The sequence below is a fragment of the Onychostoma macrolepis genome, chromosome 03 (assembly GCF_012432095.1).
Source record: "Onychostoma macrolepis isolate SWU-2019 chromosome 03, ASM1243209v1, whole genome shotgun sequence".
NCBI lineage: Eukaryota > Metazoa > Chordata > Actinopteri > Cypriniformes > Cyprinidae > Onychostoma > Onychostoma macrolepis.
In genome coordinates, this window is record NC_081157.1 from 15,533,781 (window position 1) to 15,553,024 (window position 19,244).

General features: G+C 37.5%; 1 protein-coding gene across 2 annotated transcripts in view; it reads right to left on the reverse strand.

Annotated features, from left to right (window-relative positions):
- tex2 (testis expressed 2) overlaps positions 1–18,946 on the reverse strand; it is a 44,073-nt gene extending 25,127 nt beyond the window's left edge. For both annotated transcript variants that reach the window (XM_058769806.1, XM_058769803.1), the window contains exon 1: positions 18,769–18,946. The gene's annotated coding sequence lies outside the window, so the exon portion shown is untranslated. The remainder of the gene's footprint in view (positions 1–18,768) is intronic.
- Between the last annotated feature and the right edge of the window lie 298 nt (positions 18,947–19,244).

The following is a 19,244-nucleotide window of genomic DNA, read 5'->3' on the forward strand; positions in this document are numbered from 1 at the left end:
GGGAGGCAGACACACTTTGGCAGTTTAAATCTAGATTAAAGATCCATCTCTTTAACCTGGTTTACACATAATACAGTAATACGCTTCTAATATTCAAATCCGTTAAAGGATTGTTAGACTGCATTAATTAGATCAACCAGATCCGGGAACACTTCCCATAATTCCCGATATACTTTTTACATCGTAAGAAGAATGGCATCTACGCTAACATTAGTCTGTTTCTTTCTTATTCCGAGATCACTGTAGCCACCCGATCCAGTCCGTATCCAGATCAGATGGTGGATCAGCACCTACAGATGACCTCTACAGCCCTGAACGTAAGCGGAGATCAGGACATCTAGATGAACCCCAGAGACAGATCTCCAGTGAAGACCTTGTCACCTAGACAGCCATCGGGACAAGACCACAGGAACCAAATGAGTCCTTTACACAATCTGACTTTGCTGCAGTTGGAATTGAACTGCTGGTTCATCTGGCCAGAGGAGAACTGGGCCACCGATGGAGTTTTGGTTCCTTGCCGCTGTCGCCTCTGGCTTGCTTAGTTGGGGACACTTATTTTCCAGCGATATCGTCGACTTAATTGCACAGATACTATTTAAACTGAACTGAGCTGGACGATGACATCACTGACTTCAATAATGAAATGCCTTTAACTGAAAATTGAGTATTTAATCTTGTCATTTTACATTATTGACACTATTTTCCTATTCTGATATTGGAAAGTTGCTTTGACACAATCTGTATTGTTAAAAGCGCTATATAAATAAAGGTGACTTGACTTGACTTTTTGATTTTTTATCTGTTGGTATTTGATAGAATCCATGATGCCATGTATCTAAACAAGATGTTCAGGACCTCCAGCAGAAATATAGACCCACAACATTAAAAATACAGCAGTATATTTCATTGTACACATGGGGTACTTTTTATCCCTGTGTTCACCAAACCCTTCTTGAGTGTTTGCTGCTAAAAAGCTCATTTTTGTTTCATCTGACCATGGAAGCCAGTCCCATTTGAAGTTCCAGTCGTGTCTGATAACTGAATATGCTGGAGTTTATTTTTGGATGAGTGAGGAGAATTTCTCTTGAAACGCTCCCAAACAACATGTGGTGATGTAGGTGCTGTTTGGCAATTTTTTTGTAAGGTTTTCTGACCCCGAGACTCAACTATTTTCTGCAATTCTTCAGCTGTGATCCTTGGAGAGTCTTTAGCCACTCAAACTCTCCTTCTCCGTGCATTAGGACGATATAGACACACGTCCTCTTCCAGGCAGTTTCGTAACATTTTATGTTGATTGGAAATTCTTAATTATTGCCCTGATGGTGGAATTGGGAATTTTCACTGCTCTAGCTCTTTTCTTAAAGCCACTTCACTAATTTGTGAAGCTCAATTATCTTTTGCTGCACATCAGAAATATATTCTTTGGTTTTTCTCATTGTGATGGATGATTAAGGGAATTTGGGCTTTTCCCTCCTATTTATATTTCTGTGAAACAGGAAGCCATGGCTGGATAATTTCATGTTCATAATCACCCTGGAGTGCTCAAAATTGTGAATATGAATGGGAATATACTTCAGAGATATTTTACTCATAAGAATTTCTAGGGGTACCAATAATTGTGTTCAACGTGTATTTAAGAAAAAAATTTTTTTCATAATGATATCCCCCATTTTAAATTCTTATTATACAATGAAAGGTTAGATTTTTGTGAATTTTTTAAATAAAAAATCAAAAGGATTAATGCAGATTAATTTTCACAGCCACCTTTGATCGTATTTACCAAGGGTGCCGATATTTTTGGCCATGACTGTACCTATCTTTCAAACCCTCTAAAATTAAAGAGATTATCTAAATTTTGCATAATATCAGATGAATGGAGTGATATCGCTTAATTAGCTATCACTGATTAAATGAAATCTAACAGAGCAAAAAAAAGAAGAAAAAAGCAGAAGGTAAAAAAGTTCAAGGATAGACAAATGATCGGAATAAGGAGAAAATTCTGTGTGTGCATGACATGGAATGACAGATTAGAGAAAATTCTATTCCAGAAGAAAAGAGAATGGCTCCTAATTGGATCTTGTCTTTAAAGTTCAGAACTGTAAAAAAAAAAAAAATAATAATAATAAAACTCCACCCAAGACATCTGAGATTCATGCACTTAAAATCAATATGATATACAGCATTCAACTCAATCCATTTAACATCTGTGATGCATTTCTATGTGAAACAAGATATTCAGCAATGAAATAATGTAGGGCTGAACTTGATTATTTTATTCATCAGGATTTGACTGGATGGTGGTAAGTGCATATCAGAGTGAGTTTGCAGAGCATACTCCCAACCACTTGTGAGAAGGATTTCTAACCGGAAAGTGGAGGTTAAAGGTCAAGCCTAAACATATATTTCACTTTTTATTAACTATGAGCCTGCACAGGAAAGTATGGCAAACAGCAAACAATTTCGCACAATTACACCAGGAAAGTGTACTAAAAACAGATAAAGCGGACTTTAATTCATTGGCTAGTGAAGCTTCAGTCACATCATACTTTTTCAACACTAACAGTAAAGATTCTGTTGTGCAATTTCCTATCAGTCTGGTCAGGACACGATGTCATAATAAATGAAATTACTGGCGTGTGCAGTGCAAGATGGGACTCTCAATGGGAGCCCACCGGCCCGGTAGAGCTTCCTACGGTTACTGTGTGTGTGTGTGTGTGAGGGGGTTCCTGAGACTGTCTAATGGAGCAGTCAGAAAGCACTAATGTAGTCTGTACACTGCGGAGTGAAGAACAGGATGCAAGACAGTGGGAGATGGCCATATTCAGCCCACAGGTCACAGGAGGTGCTTGTGAAGGGGCTGAAAATATCTGAGATCTGCAGGGAGCGTTCAATCTCCAAACAGAGCAGATCAAAAATAGATACATCTTAATACAGAACTCACACTGTTCATACAATATGTGAACAGAATATACAATCGCAAGATGCCACAGAACAGAAGAAACAGAGTTCTAGAGATAAGAAAGAAGCATAATGAATAAGTAATTAAGAAAGAAAGAAAAAAACAAAACAGTTTTTTGGCTTCAACTTGTCGTAAGTAATCTATGTGTGCTTGCTAACCACAACATCAATAGCTGAGTGTTATTTGTTGCAAAAATCTCTTCTTCTTAGCTATTTATGTATTTATTCAACTAGTACATGGATGCCTTAAAGGGGTCATGAACTGCCTTTATTTTTTATTTTGTACTGTTCTCTGAGGTCCACTTATAATATTATCAAGATTTTTACATAAAAAACATCATAATTTATAAGTAATAAGATATTTTCTGTTCTGTTTTTGACCCTCCTCATCAGAACGATCTGCGTCGCGGATTGTAGACTCAGAAGTAAATGCCCACTGCTATGATTGGGTAATAGTGCTGTGATTTAAGTCAAAAACACATAAATAACTTAATACATATCAAATGATCTGTAATAACAGACAAAGCAATAGTGACCACGTAATAAAAACAGTTACTCACACTTGTTGCAACATTACTGTCAGATCCAATATAGTCGCACAGCATCGTCTTTTAGTTTCAATCTTTCTGAAAACCCTGCGTTGAATTGTGCCTTGTTTGTAAAGGAATCTGCAGTAAAATGAAGTGGACAAAGAACCGAGTTCTTACTGACAGGGTCTGGATCTTCATTAGAAATAAAGTTCCTCCACTCTTTACTAAAACTGCGATCAGAATGAAGGTAATGCAAAGAGTGTTTTTCCACAACTTGGCACTGCACAGCATCTTGTTGTCTTCGGAGTATCTTTATTGTTTTATGCATAGATCTGCGTGTTCGCCTCTCTCTTTATTTACATGACATGCGCGAATCTGTGGGCGGGGCTAAACAGGCAGTGATGCAGAGGCAGGTGTTGATCTTCTTCTGCGGAGACAGTGTTTAACCACACTATTACATCATAGAGTTGCACATTCCACAAGCTGTCGTTTTGGCAGACTGGCTTCAATATAAGCTGTTTTTAGATTAACAAGAAAGTTTTGAGTTCTGAAACTTACAGGATGTTTTTAATAGTACAATGACTTCTTATATGTCAAAAGATCAAGGGAATTTTGGTTTTCTCAGTTCATGACCCATTTAAAACAAACACAATGACAAAATGATCTTCAGACAGAATTTGGGGAGAAGCACATAAGCAGAAAAATCTTATTTTTATCATTGCTAATCGAGTAATTGGAACACATAAAAGAGCAAATAACATTATCACATCCAAACACATTTAAAGACAGCATTTATTGTTTAAATAATATAATAAATTAGCATTATTCAAATATTCGTTCAGTGGGTTGGCATTCGATTTTCAATTTTGAGATTCAAATATTCTTTTTTTTTTTTTTTTTTTTTGGAGCCCCTGGCATCCCCCACGAAACGGTTCTCATTCGTGAGTGAACGTCATGAATGTCATGATTCAGTTCATCTGGAAGAGAAGACAAAAATGCCGAAGACCTCAGCTGTATGGGAGGCCAGGAGCACTTTAAATTGAGTGAGGACAAGACAAAGGCAGTGTGCCAAATATGTGATTTGAAACTGGCCTACCACAGCAGTACATCAAGTTTGAAAAAAATCACCTGAGTTCTGTAAGTACTATGCCTAAAGTATATTGTTGGTGTTGAAAAATGTTCTAATTGTTTGTTAGAAAATTGTTAGGCTGCCTTATTAAAAGTATTGCTCTTAACAGTGTGTTTTGTATCACTAGTGCAGTGTCTGTTCTCGGAGCATTTAAACCCTGCCCGCATGAGGCGCGCTGCTTCTGGCTCGCGTGGTTCTGTAGTTTATTAAAAGTTTATTAATTCTGAACATGTCGCGTGTCCATATTGCACCAAATGCGACACTGCGCTCCCTTGGGTCCGCAGCAACACACCCGCCACGCATGAAGTCGTTTAGATGAACGGTTCTCGACATAATAAAAATGCAAACAGACAGACAGACACACAGAGATTCCTGCCTTTATTAGAGAGAAGAATATGTTCAGCCCCTCCCTCCGAAGCTTCGAATATTCGGTGTTGATTACTACCGAAGCTTCGAAGCTCAAAAAATGATATTTGGACCAGCCCTAAAAATGACAATGAATAATTATAAGCAAATAAGCTCATTCAGCTGCCCTGTCACTCAGGCGCTCAGGTATTGGGCAACTAATATTACTGTTACTGATTTCAATATTTCCTGCTTATCACTTATTCATTTCCTGTGAGCCCACGCAAAGCCACCTGTTCAGGAAATGAAAATAACATGTCCTCCATCAGACAAGCAGTGAGACGAAACAATTGCAGGTAATAAAGAGTGCACCATTTCTCCTGAACAAAAAGATTCAGCTCCTGACACACATCTGCCATCCGTGAAGGTGGATCGGTTGTCATGCCAACACTGACAGGAAGAAACCCAGGTATGAAATGGAATGAAACCATGTGTGGAAAACTGAGAATGAATGCTGGTAAACAGTTATCCAAACATTATGGAAACACAGCAGTTTTAGCAGGTGAAATATTGTATCTTTGTGAAATGTGAAACAGGACACACAGCTATACACAATGTGAACAAACACTGGCTTAACACACAAATGAGAAAAAGGACACACTTTAATTTTGTTACTATTAACTGACTTTTGCCTCAATTAACTCTTATTTGCTTCTTATTAATAGTTAGTAAGGTAATTGTTAAGTTTAGGTATTGGGTAGGATTAGGGATGTAGAATATGTGGTCATGCAGAATATGTGCTTCATAAGTACTAATAAAAAGCCAATATGTTAATAATATGCATGCTACTAAGCAACTTGTTAAAGGGTTACTCCACCCCAAAATGAAAATATTGTCATTAATCACTTACCCCCATGTCGTTCCAAACCCATAAAAGCTTTGTTCATCTTCGGAACACAATTTAAGATATTTTGGATGAAAACCGGGAGGCTTGTGACTGTCCCATTGACTGCCAAACAATTAACACTGTCAAGCCCCAGAAAGTATAAAAAACATCATCAGAATAGTCCATCTGCCATCAGTGGTTCAACCGCAACGTTATAAAGCTACTAGAATATACTTTTTGTACTCAAAGAAAAAAAACAACAACTTTATTCAACAATTCGTCTCCTCTGAGTCAGCGTAGCACCATTTTGGAGAATATCCACTGAACAGATATTCTGTTTTCATTCAAATCAAAGCATAAACAAACGTAGAAGATGTTTCCGTGCGGTGCGGCTGACACAGAACAGCGTACGCTGTTTGCGTTCAGCGGATGTTCTCCAAAATGGTAATACGCCGAAGCAGAAGAGACGAATTGTTGAATAAAGTCGTTATTATTATTATTTTTTGCATACAAAAGGTATTCTCGTCGCTTCATAACGTTGCGGTTGAACCACTGATGGCAGATGGACTACTATGACGATGTTTTTTATATTTTTCTGGGCCTTGACAATGTTAATTGTTAGGCAGTCAATGGGACTCACAAGCCTCCCGGTTTTCATCCAAAATATCTTAAATTGTGTTCCAAGACGAGCGAAGCTTTTACGGGTTTGGAACAACATGGGGGTAAGTGATTAATGACAAAATTTTCATTTTGGGGTGGAGTAACCTTTTAATAGAGAGAATTTGTCCCTAAACTAAAGTGTTACCGAGAAAAATGACCAATCCAACTTTGGCCCGAGGTATAGGCTTTAGCATCCCCATGACGGGGCCACAGGACAATGGATGGATGGATGGATGGATGGATGGACCAAATCTGATTTTCTGCTATCAAGTTAGAACTAAATGAATAGTCAAAACCAGATCCTCAAAGACTCAAAACAAGTAGCTGTAGAAGATGTTCAGAACCTAGATCATGGCAATCATTTTTGCTAGAATGGTGATGACATGTGACTGAGGTAATTATCATGTTATCCTAGAAATAGACTGGGGTCTTATTAAGTTTCTATGCCCTACAGAGGGAACACCCTGATTTTAATCACGAGCTCACAGACATTTTATTGTCTTGGTGTTTCCCAGGATGAAAGTGTGAGGGATTTTAAAAGCAATCTTCATAATGGAAACTTGAGCTCAATTAATCCGTAAATCACACGTCTGACCGCCGAAGGAGAGACCAGGGGTCGGATTTACAAAATTTAAGAATAAAATTCCTCTTACTACTATTTTCTTCTTATTTGAAACTTTAAAAAGAATTTGAATTCCCTGGATAACAGAAGAGATACTGAAAGAGAAATGAAAGCGAGAACTAGAGTAACCAGATATAAATAATATTGTAAATATAGAAAAACTGACAGGTGGCTAACATAACCTGCTTCATACATGTAACACAGACAACACATGAAACACAGAAAATCTAAAAGACATATGTCTGAAAATATTTATCCATATGTTTATCCAGTTAAGTCTGATATCTAAAGCAAATCAAAAAAGATCCCAAAAGCAAACAACAAATGGTGCTAGTATGTGTGAGTATTCCTCAAAAAATGTATGATCCTAACCTTTTTCTAATCTAGATAAGTAGGCTTTATCTTAGGCTATAGCTTAAAGCTGGTATACATAAAAGTGTGCTCTAAATAAATAGTGCTCATGGACGGGTATTAAGATTGCATTCTGACTTTAAATTGACTAGATGCTTGGACCTGGAACCACAAACAGTATTTGAAATGTCATGACTTAGCAAGTACTGATTTGTGCTGGTCAGACTGACTACAGGACGAAGTCCAGTAGAGACAAAATCCTGACAAAGTAGGGATGAAGTAAGCACTAAAACATATGCAACTAAGATTACTCAATAAACGCTGTTCGTTTTTTTATTGTGACTTTGTCTACTGCTTCCTGCTTTTTCATGTCTTCCGTTTTAGACCTCCCAGGCTGAAGACTTTTAGTTTTTGGTACCAGACAAAATATAGTTTTGTTAACTGGTTTTAGGGAACAGACAAAAATCTGCTGTAAGTTTTGGATACCTGACAAAATGGATGTCTTCAGACGTGCATTTGTTAAGGATACTGAATCCAATATTCCTGCACAGAGATTAGATTTCAGTTTTTGGTCAGCAAGATATCAGCATGTTTGAGTAGCATATATATTATAAAATTAACCAACAGAGACGTGTTACTGTGAGAGCTGGTTACATCAAAAACTATTTCAAAGAAACAACTACTTTTAACCATTTTAGCGAACTTGTTCAAGAACATGTGAGAACAAGCACTATGGAACCTTTTCAATAGTTTTATAATATATAGTATTATAAACAATCAAGATGGGTAAACAAAAAAAGTTAAATTACAATTCACGTGGATAAATTGACAACCAAAGGTGCGGCTGCAGATATAAAGTAAAATGCTGATTTCTATATGCTTTTAGCTTTTAAATTGTTATCTTCAGTCCTCACAATTCATATCCAGATGCTTCAGTAAGACAGCAGATGTGAAGAACCGAATGAGTACTTGCTCATCTCCCATTAATCTCATCTCATGCTCAGAGTAAAGGAGATGCTGAGGATTTACAGGCAGTGCTGATGTATCAAGCATCAGCTAGACTCAGATTAGTAAGGAGATGCTAAGCACCTCTGTCTGACGGCCACATAGGCGAGCAACTGAGAATGAGCTGATCCAAAATATCATCTTGCCAGACACACAGAGGGTCTGTAGTAAATCCACAGAAAACATGTAACAGGCAGATAAAAAAGGTATTTAATACAAACACTGACCAAAAACATTATAAATGTATTACAAACTAATAGTGTAGCATTCCAAGTTTTCTGAAGCCATATGATATATTTATGTGAGGAATAGGGCTGGGCATCGTTCAAATATTTCCGATACCGATACAGATACCAATACTTTGAATTCCTGAACGATACTTTTTTTGATACCAATTTTATGAAAACAGTTTTAACAAGATTACATTATCTCAAAAAACTTTGGTTTTATTTTTTCAGCTTGTTGACATTCATACAGACTCAAAGCCTCATCTCCTGAGCCACTGCACAAAGGAACAAAATATATCCAACACAATGAATCAGTGCAAATAGTTTTAATAAAGTTCAAATAGTTTTCAGTTTACACATCTGTTAGGCTACGTTTACACTAGTGCGTGTTCGTTTTAAAACGCATAGCTCAGACAGAATCATAACTTCTAGGTTGTTAAAGATTCAAGAAATTGAAAATCTTTATCTTATTGAAAATCAAATTTTATTTATTTATTTTGGCAAACAAAGGGGGTTTACTATTAAAATTAAAACATGGAAGAAATGTTGTGTGATCATTACTTAAAAAAATAACGTTTTAATCATTTTAATAGTAGGCTAGTAGTAGCAGTATGTACATTCTGCTGAACAACAGTTATATATTTCTGCCGCAGTGTCTTCCAAGTTAAACCAAACTTTTATTTTGACGGGTTGCCGTGAATACCTTTACAGTTCTGTGTGTATATGATATGATGCTAGTTTTACTCCAATCAAAAGGTAAAATGCTCAAGTGACTCTCAGAGCAGTTCTGGAGATTTTTTTCATGTGTTTATGTCCTCATTTAGTGAGACAGCAGATGCTGAAATCATCGCGAGCGTCACACGTGCTTCAGTCTGTGTGTAGTAAACAAAACCGTGTGATATAGAGAGCAGACTGCTCTGTACGCTTTCGACTCACTCTCGCGGATGTCAAACACTGATCAATTTGCACCACATCTGATGTTGATGAGATTAACCCCTTAGGTATCGAAATTTGGTACCGAACAACAAGACGTTTTTCGATAACTCTATGATATTGGAGGCAATTCAGTCGGTGCCTAAAAAGTATCGAACTCGATACCCAGCCCTAGTGAGGAACAGTGTGTAATTTGAAGGGGACCTAATATACCCCTTTTGACAAATGCCCCTTTTTTGGGTGGAAGCAAAAACAAGCTATTTTCATGTTTGTCACTTTAAATGCAAGTGAGCTACTGTCTCCGCCCCCTTTCCAGAAAAGGTGCGCATGCAGCCTTTACAGCTTATACTTTGGATTCTCCTGCAACAACAAAACAGGAGAACAATCATCTTATTGTATTGTGCATAATAAAGGCACAGTTATGAATTATACAGAGAGTGAGTGTTTTAGGTTCAGACCGGGTCACACGGTTTTGGGTATGACGACATTACTCTGGTCTGTGTGAATACAACGACATTAACTTTAGCCTCATTAGTTGTGCAATGCTCTAACAAGCCCATTCAGAAAGGCCATTCCCAAACATTCTTATGTTCATTGTTACAGCCAACGAGACTGTTTACCACATAGCTCAGACATTCTTGTGTTTCCAAGCAGCAAATCTCACCAATCAGTTAAATCCAGGCAAAGTCCAACAAACCTAATGTGATTGTGATTTGAGCATTTCAGCAGATGGAAACAGTAATCACTTTAGGTCTGTTCTTTGGAAGACTTGGAATATTTGTCAATGCTTGGGTTGGGTGCTAAGAAATGTCTAAAATAAGAGCTTGTATCAGCAGAGTTTGGCTAGAGGTTAACTGCTCTGTTATCAGAACTAGCACAAAGACACATCACTGCTATGAAATCACACAAAATATGACAGACAAACACAAAATGCAGGGATCCAAAGGCCTGTAAACGGATTTGAAGTGTGAACATAATCAGACGACTATTCTGAGCAGAACAGAAACAGAGAGAAAGAGAGAGTGAGACAGATGCAGAGCGGCAGGCCAGGTGCAGAAGCGCTCTCTGCCCACTTTAGCTCTGATATAACTATTTGTATTATGTAATAAAACACACCTGCTCTGCTTCACAGTGCCAGAAATACATACACACAATATGCACTAAAACACATATACACCTTTCTTAAGTACCAAAAAATAGTGTGCTATAGACAAAACCACCTACATTTGCATTTTTGAGGACACCGCACAGTATATACTCAAATTTTCAGTCTCAAATCAGCAACCCCTAACGGACCTCTGGCCTAAAGGCAAATGAGATGTACAGGCTATAAAGCCAAACCCACACCGCTTCCCTCCGTAAGGTAAAACCCGTGACCACAGTGAAGGTTTCGTCAAGACAGGGAAAGTTACAGACGGTCATTTTTGTGGTCTAGAAATTATATGAATTATATAATTGACAAAATGTTAATGAAGCGTATTTTAAGTTGGCTTTGGTATTCATCAATAAATTTATTTGCATTATGACGTTATTTTTATGTGAAATCAGCACTCTCTCACTGTCATTATTGTGATGTGACAAAATAATTATGTATTATTTAATCAGTAAAGTGTTTTGCATGATTGTAGCATCTGTTGCACTGCCTGTAATTTACTCTCATTAAAATTATATATATATAAAAAAAATGTATTAAAGTAATTGCAATCACTACTGAGAATAATGAACATTACAAAATGACTCAAAAGTAAAACATCCAGGCATATATCATGGACAGCTTCTTCCCTCAGGCTATCAGACTGGTGATGCAGCACAACAGAGTCAATGCAGACAACACTACACACCTAACAACAGAACATGCCACATAACACTGCACTCTATATGTATACTGTGCATATCATGGTGCATATCAATGCTACTGACCTTTCTGGCAATCTCTTTGAATAATGTGTACTGTGATATATGTGGGTCAAAGACGAGACGTCCCATTTTGATGTCCACGTCACATTAAATTTACAAAAGTGTTTTTATATACATAGTAAGTAAGGTGAAATAATACTCCATTGTCATTCAGCGTAACAGATATATTTATGTAAAAATGAAACAACATATTAATTAAATTTTTATTGAAAACTCCTTTTCATCTTTGACCCATGTATATCATATATGTTGTATACTGTTTGATTCTGCTGTCAGTTTGGTTTGTTTTTATTCTATTATATATCATTCCTCTGTCTATTATATTGTGTTAAGTGTATTTAAGCTTTATTGTTTATTTGTACAGCTGCGATGACTGGACCACACACCCAAGATTTTCACACATCATTTGCCAGTAAATGCTGTAATGACAATAAAAGTGAGTTTAGTAAGAGCACTGAAAAGTTTTAGGGGAAAAATAGTTGTCATGACAATAATGATACAAGAGGAAAATGCACCTAAAAAACAGGCTAAACCGTGTCATATTACAGTGTCATACATATTATAGGGAAAAGGTCATGAGACGTTGACTGGAAAGTACATTTGACCTCAAAAAAGTCAGTATGCCTGATTAAGCAACAGCTGAAAGTATGCTAACTGTGTCTACAGTTCCAGAAAAGAAAAGTTGTTTCAGAGGCAGAGAATGTTATTATATTCTGATGGAAGATTACACACTAGACACAATAAAAGGCCTGGGACATTTATTTATAAAGAAAAGGGTATCCATTTTGATTTTATATTTACTACTCCTAGTGTCTATGTTTATTACTAGAAAAAGTATTTTGACTTTATTTCATAATTATGAATACTGTTCAGCTTCATTCATGTCTTGACTAAAACAAGAACTGGGGACTGTGCAAATATACTGCAAAACTAAAAGCAACTCTCTGACTTGAATGACAATGAATATTTGTTAATTATGAATTGAGGATGGGAAAAAGCAGCAGTAACTATGGATACAGAGATGAGTGAGTTCAGTGTCCCACAGGCTCTGCTCTATATAATGAGCTCATTAAGTGTACATGTCTAGAGACCTGATGAACCTCATGAGGCCATGGGTTAAGAGGAATTAACCACAGACTGATCCCATGCTAACCTGCTATAAATTTTGTTTAAACACTCCTTAACAGTTAGTTAAAAGGAGCCGAGAAACGTGTTAATGGAAAAACACTTACAATGGATGGTAAATAAACAAATATGCAATTATAACACTGTTTTGAAAGCGTAACCCTAACACTTAAACATAACACCTGTTAACATGAGATTATTGTGATAAAATCATACACAAAACCTGTTATCTACAGTTATATCCAATATTTCAACTCATGTAATGACCAGCTGGTTAGTTTTGCTCATGCTCTGATAATGTAAGTGTTTCCAGAAAGAAACATGACGTAACTACAGTATCCGTGAATCACTGTTTACACAGAACAAACAGCCTCCACCTAAAGCACTAGTTCAACTGCTAAAGCCTTTAATTTAGACAGCTCAAAATACACACATACAGAAACATTTATATAAGCAAAATTATGAGCTTCACATTTCTTGCTTACATATCTTACAGAATGTGATGTGGGAATTTTCTTTAACTGTACAGCACATTAACACACATGCTAAGTCAGACAAACACACACGGCTCTCTTTCACATACATAAAGAGCATTTAAATATCGATATGCTTTATATCACAGTTGAATAAAGAGCTCTCCGTCTTGTATCAGATCATGTCTTCACTAAAGAGTTTCTCCATTAGAGCTATTTTGTCATAAATCCCTCTGTCACTGTAATGAGACAAAGGCAATCTAAAACGAACAGGAAGAGGAACACAACAGAGGCAATTCATGAGCTTCTGTTTTCAACACACCAAACCTCAAACATGTTCACAGTAAAATCAGCAGTATACCATCTACTCTATCAGTTGCATATGCTCATTTAAAGAAGCAGTTCAACAAAAATAAAAATTCTGTCATCATTTATACCATACGTGCACATTTTTAACATAATTGTCACACTGCTCCTTTCCATACAATTAAAAATATACAGTAACTATGGACTGTAAAGTTCCAAAAAAACTATATTTCTGCAAGCGGCGGTCGCTACCTGCTGGCTCCGGGAAAACAGAGCACACTGGGCACATGCAATTTAAGGCCCCGATCAGACCGAATACGTTTTTTAGGTCTGAAAACACGAGGCTCACCACACAGCCTTTTTTTTTGGTGACTTTTAAAAAAGTTTTTTTATGCCAAAGGTTTTTTCAACCACCAAATCAGCTGTCCTGTCAGTCTAATCAAAGGATTATCGTGCAAGCCCTCTAAAATCTTTGGTTTTTGCTCTTAAGTAAACTGTCATACTAGCAGAAACCTTAAAAAATACAGCTCCGGGTAACAACAGACACCAAAAGTTTCTACTCCAGTCTCTGGACTTAAACTTTCGTCACCACAACAGAAGGCTCACATCTCCATTAATTCGATTGGACAATGGAAAAAAACTTCAGGCGCTCAGAGCGTTCCTGAAAAAACGCGAGGTGCAGAAGGCGGCTAAAACGTGAGGGGCCCGGGGCGCATAAACAGCACGCAAAATGCTCACTGTCAACAGAAAACAATTCAAAAAAGGCACCTCTCACTACATAAAAGGTGTTCTGTCTGATCGGGGCCTAAGCAGGTAAATCCAAGAGTATTATCTCAAAGCCTTTTAGTACCACACTTCCTGTTGCCAACTGGCGGCGCTATGACTGTGACCCACAATAGCCACATCTTCGTGATCAGGGCCCATGACCAAACACAGAGCAGCAAATTATCTTAATCAAACAAAGCACATAGAAGATTTGAGACATCCTGATTCCCTTTTTTCCCATTAATTTCAAACATTCCACATTTAATTCAAAGTGGCCGACTTCCTGAACTAACTTCATTTTGGAAGTTGTTTGGCTTGATGAGAATAATATGTGCTCCGACTTTAGTTTAAGCAGTTTAAAACTAGTTGTATTTTAAACCTTTGTGTCCCTTTGTAGTTTAAAACTGTAGTCCCAAAGTAGTCAGATATATATTTGTTCGGCTGGTTTTGAGAATATTTCCTCTAAACACAAAACACAATAACTGGGGTCAGTTTATTTATTAAACCAGATTGATTTTTTAGTGATATCTGGCAACCCTTCACTTTTAATGAGAAGAGCATGCTCTCGTTTGAGGGAAGAGTGAACAGCAGCTTGGTCAAGTGGGAGTTATTTAAGAAGGTAGTTTACATATCTTGCAATATATTTTGTAATCCTGTTATTTTACTCTAGCCCAGTGGACTGGAGACTGAGACTGCGGTCACCGCTGAGCTTTTCTTATTCGCTGTACTTCTCATAAAAATGCTGTTGTTTCTGTGATCGCCAGGTTCAGAGACCATGTATGAAAGCAAGTGATTTTGAGCCGGTTCCAGCTGATTATTTATAGCATTCCTAGAAACATTTCCTGGGTTTTGTGCATTTATTTTTAACCTCAAATCATACTTTATGAAAAGAATGAACTATTCCATTAACCCTGCTGCTTATACTGCATTGAATGACGGAAGTGAAACACACAAATCTGTCTGACACTCCTGTATGGTGTGAAAACGCACCAGAGCTGAGCATAATGAATGTGAAGACAAGAACAGGTTAGTGGATCAATTCCCTAAAGATGACTGGAATCAATACAAGTCCAGAAACACAATTTTAGCACTTATGTTGAGACCACGGCCACATTTAGTCTCCACTTGCAACCGTGTCTTAGCATGATGTCATGGGTCACACTTCAGAAGCCTGTGGATGGCACAGTTTACAGTTTATATCATAGTTACTGAACAGAGTATCACCACACAGACACACGTCATGCTACATATTATATAGTTCAAAATGCTTCTTGATACTCCATCAGCAATGGCAAAATCAACAACAGTAGCTGTATATGACATACAGAAAAATCAATGCATATAAATCACTCAAGCATTTCTCATCTAATGCTCCCAAGAACAAATGATTTGACCCACATTAGCTCTGTATTCATATTGTATGTCAACAATTGACTCAGTAACTGAGAAGTCTCCTGAGCAATAACAGAGCAGCCAGTGAGCTGCATGCAGAGCAGCTGGTCACAGTCTACAGAGCGCTTGGTGCTCCTTCAGTGTGTTCAGATCTGCACTCAGCGCCACTCAGGCTGTTTGTTCTGATGTCTTACACAAGGCAGGTTAACGCGTTCAGGCTGCTGAGAGCTCTGTTTTAGTCCTGTCACTCAACACATACAAACATACAAACAACACTCATGCAACTTTAATGAGCTCTGCGTGTGTGTGTGTGTGTGTGAGAGAGAGAGACATAAATCTCTACAGTGTGTGTGTTACAAGGAACTGGCAACCAGAAGCGGGAACACTCCCTCTAAACTCCCGATGTGCTTGTTATATCATAAGCAGGATGGGATCTACACTTACATTAGTCTGTCTGTCTCATCCTTATCCCAAGGTTACCGTAGTTAACCGAATCCGGTCTGTATCTAGACCAGATGTTGGACCTTGCATCCAGAAATGACCACAACACAGCCCTTCACGGCCAGCAGAAACCTCAATGAGACGAGGTCTTTGGGGCAGAGCCTCAGCAAACACCTCTGCGACTAGACGAGCCCTCGGCACAGATCCTTATGGCCAGCTATGAACACATCATGCCAGGACAAGATGGGACCCAATCAGTCATCTACTACCTGCTACCTCAATCAAAATCACACCGTGTTTGTTTGCTTAAGCCAGAGGAAAACTGAATCCCCAACTGAACCTGTTTTCTCCCAAGATTTTTCCACATTTCTGTCACCTCATGGAGTTTGGGTTCCTTGCCACTCACTGTCGCCTGTGGCTCGTTTAGTTGAGGGCTGAAAGTCACTTAACTTACAGAAAACATAGTGATCTTACCACATTGATACCACTGACACAATGAACTTAAGCTTGATGACTTCACTATTGTCTTCTGTAGAGCTGCTTTACAGCTGAATCACTTCTTGCAACATCCACACTGATACTGAACTGAACTGAATCAACACCGAACTGACTAAAGCTGAATAACAACATTGCTGCCTTTTGTAAAACTGAGCCAAACAAGACTTCCTTTAAAATGTGAAGAAATTAACACTGTTACTGATCTGAACTGAACAACTTTGAACTGACTTGATCTGACTACAATAATGACTTATTTTTTTCTTTTTATGAGTTCTTTTTATACTGCTTTACATCAGAATCTGAAAAGTCTCCATAGCGGAGTTTCCTTAATTGTGTCTGTTATTTTCCTGTTTATCACTGTGAACCTGCTTTGACACAATCTGTATTGTATACAAATAATGGTGGCTTGACTTCACTTGACTATCAGTCATTATCCAACCCTGTGGCCATCAGAGGTCTAACGTTCACAGAAATGAACTGTCTGTTATTCTATGTTGAAATGCATCCTTAGCTTTATATTGTGCATCATGACTACATTACATCCTGACTGATCAATATAGTCATGATGTACATGTAGTTACCTTATATTACCAGTACTTTCTTAGGTAGGTACACTGTAAGTACACTATAAGTACACGTACTGTAAAATAAAGTGCTCCCTAAATCCTTATAGCACCTATAGAGGCCAAATATTAAGCTTAGTTAACATGTCAAAGAGCAGATCTTCTAGTTGAAAGATGACTCTATGATTTTGCTTTTTTGCTTTTTTTTTTTTACGTAGTAACTGTATTTAAAAGCTATGAATATTTTGCAAGTAGTAGTAACTATAAATAGCAATACATCCTGTGTGTCATACCTAACACCCTTTAGTCAAGACTATTAATATAATGTGCATAATATCAATATGCAGTAATATGGACTCGAATCTCATTGCTTCGTAATGAAAATGCTTTCTTTAACTTTCTTCCTTTACATTTTTTTTGTACACAGCTTAGCTCCAAAAACTGGCAATATGTATGTACAATTATTTATTGTATATTAGTGGTGTGGCACAATATATCTACATATTAAGAGCTGACTCAAGACTGAAATATGGATGTCACATTACCATCCCTCAAAACCGAGCTTCTTTTAACAGTAAATGTATTTGAATTATCATCTGATATGTAAAGGGCACTAAGTATGTCTAAATAATCTAAAACTTAACTAAGCGTATCTTGACATTCAATGCTTTGCATTGTTTGAAATGTAGAAAGCATGCAAAAACAACTGTTGAAACAAATATTTAGCATATCACCAATCATCCTGGCCTTATCTTGTGTTTGCAATGCAAACAAGATCTTTACTATTTTTAGAGCATTGAGAATTACAATCCTAGACAATTTATCCAACACATTTATGCAAACATATTCACACACAAAACAGACCCAATGTATCAGTCTCTTAGGCTTTATGTTAGGGACTCTGCGTTATTGCTTCGGATGTTATGTAAAAAAAAAAAAAAAAAACTCACAAAATCTTTCTGCCATTATTTTTCACTGCTGATTTTGATGATAACAGGTGGCTGAGAGCAAGTTGCCACAAATTTACTGTAACAATCTCTGTGGAATCTATGGTCATTTGAAAAATATGGTTACTATGTCAAGTATAGTTACCATAGGGGCCAGTCCTTAATCTGATCATCTAAAATCCAAAATATGTTTCTCGATGAAAATGGCATTATTAAAAAAAATAGTGGATCTAAAAGAAATCACTAAAAAAGTACTTTGTCGAGGCTTTGGACATGGTATCAAACATTCTAGACATGTAACATGCTAATAACACACCGGTTTAAGCACAAATATCATGGTAACGGCAGAGTAGCTACTGTTCTCCCTAGTGTTTTTAAGTGGCATGTACGTTAATATATGAATACGATAATCATCCAATACCATGGTATTACCTACTGATGCCACCACCTTACTCTTCGTAACTCATTTAACAGCTGTCAGTCAACTATCAGCCGCATCTCAATCTCATGACACAGCAGCAGGAATTAAAAGACATTATAACGCATCCACGGACGATGAAAGACATCGGACATCACTGACACAGAAGATTTGCCTTCGGTTGCTATGATACTCGTCTGTGTCTTGAGACAGGGATGCGGTTTATAGCAACGACACACAGAGATGAAGATGATGATGGGCGTGAGCGCGATCTTACCATTACACATCTTCATTATCTCGCCGAAACTACACGCAGACTCTCATCCAGCACGTTATATATTCACGTGTGCGTCCACAATCGATCCCGTCCGTAGATGTGATCATGTCTGTGTTTATAATCCAGTGACAGCAGCACATCAGGGAAGCAGAGCGAAAATAACCCATACAGACGCGTCAGACTGTAGCAATCAAACCCCGACTCGAGAGAGACGATGATACACGTCTACGTTCACTCGCTCTGGAATGGATTAAAATGTCTGCTGCAAGGGCGTGTGTTTGTTTTGGTGAGCTGGACGAACCTGCAGGACAGAAGCGACCCCTGCTGGATTAATTTTGTATTATTATATTATCACTCTACACTACAGCATAGCGTTGTTATGCCCCATGTTCAGTACATGTTTTTTTTTTTTTTAAATGACTGCAACCAATTAAAATGTTTGAAAAGTATCAAAGAACAGTCCAATAAGGTGTGGA